Source organism: Zeus faber (genome assembly GCF_960531495.2).
Source record: "Zeus faber genome assembly, chromosome: 9".
In the NCBI taxonomy this organism is placed as follows: Eukaryota; Metazoa; Chordata; class Actinopteri; order Zeiformes; family Zeidae; genus Zeus; species Zeus faber.
This window is the reverse complement of record NC_137197.1, coordinates 1,579,451-1,581,564: the sequence shown is the minus strand read 5'-3', so window position 1 is coordinate 1,581,564 and position 2,114 is coordinate 1,579,451.

The window sequence follows — 2,114 nt, the reverse complement described above, 5'->3', positions numbered from 1 at the left end:
TACCATGACAACGGCGGCGACCTTGCCGACATCCACCATGAATGCGGTTGTCATAACAACGGCGATGACCTTGACAACATCATGGTGGTGACCATAGTGACGGTGACCATGACAACGACGACAGCAACGTCAACAAAAATAAAAATCTAAAAAAGTAAAAAAATATATAATCTTGAAAAAACACAACATCCCTGCCTGTGATGTGATGTTTTAGAGGAAAATATGGGTTGAAATAATTTTTATTTAAAGAAATATAATAATCAGGACGATGGATTCACGTTTTATGCAAATGCCCTGCTGACACCTCCTCCTCATCTTCATCACTGTCGCCACGACAACCTCCTCAACACTTCCAGCGCGAGAAACTCCACAGCTTTAAGCCATGCCCCCCCCCCCACACACACACACACACTGAGCACGCACGCACACTCACACACACACACACACTCACACACACACACACACCCACACACACACACACACACACCACACACACACACACACACACACACACACACACACACACACACACACACACACTCACACCCCCACTCACACACACTCACTCACACACACACACACACACACTCACACACACACACACACTCACACTCACACACACACACACACACACACCACACACCACACACACACACACACACTCACACTCACTCACACACACACACACTCCACACACACACTCACACACCACACACAACACACACCACACTCACACACTCACACACACACTCACACAACACACACACACACACCCACACACACACACACTCACACACTACACACACACACACTCACACTCACTCACTCACACCACACACACTCACACACACCACACACACACACACACTCACACTCACTCACTCACACACACACACACTCACACACACACACACACACACACACCACACACACACTCACACTCACTCACACACACTCACCTCACACACACACACTTCACACACTCACACTCACTCACACACTCACACACACACTCACACTCACTCACTCACACACACTCACACACACACACACACTCCCACACATCACTCACACACACACACACACACTCACACACACACACACCACACACAAACACACAACTCACACCACACACACTCACACACACACACCACACCACACTCACACACACACACTCACACTCACACACACACACACACACTCACACACACACACAGACTCCCACACACACACACACTCACACACACACACACACACTCACACACACACACACACACTCACACACCCACACACACACAGACTCCCCACACACTCACACACCCACACACACACACACACACACACTCACACACACACACACTCTCACACACACACACACACTCACACACACACTGCTGAGCAGGCCTTCAAAATAAGAGTCCTCACCCCCAAACTGCCACGCACTGTCATAGGTGGGGGGGATTTGTGCAGACACTGCCTTTATTTATTTTTATATTTTTTGGGGGGGGGGCATGAGTGTTGTACTGAGGCATTGTGGGTAAAGCAGTTTAAAGCCTGAAACGCAAAACCCCAACTCACTGCACTGGACCTGCACAGTTTGAAGAGAGAAATGTGACCTTACATGTGATGAGATGACATGAGAATATAGATTAATATGATATGATATGATATATTATATTATATTATATGATATGATATATGATATATGATATGATATGATATATGATATGATATATGATATATTATATGATATGATATATGATATGATATATGATATGATATGATATGATATGATATGATATATGATATGATATGATATATGATATGATATATGATATGATATGATATGATATGATATGATATGATATGATATATGATATATGATATATGATATGAGATGACATGACATGAGATTATTTGACATTTTAGAGTTTTGAAAAGTATATAAATATGTTTAAAAATGACAGTACATGGTCATGACACAGCACGTCCTTTTTAACATGTTTGTATTTGTATGAATTCCAGGTCCAACGGGCGTCAGTACAGAAGGAAAAGTCCAGTTGTGACTGTGCATCTTAACCAAATGCTGCCGTGGAAAAAGCTTAGTGTGGTGA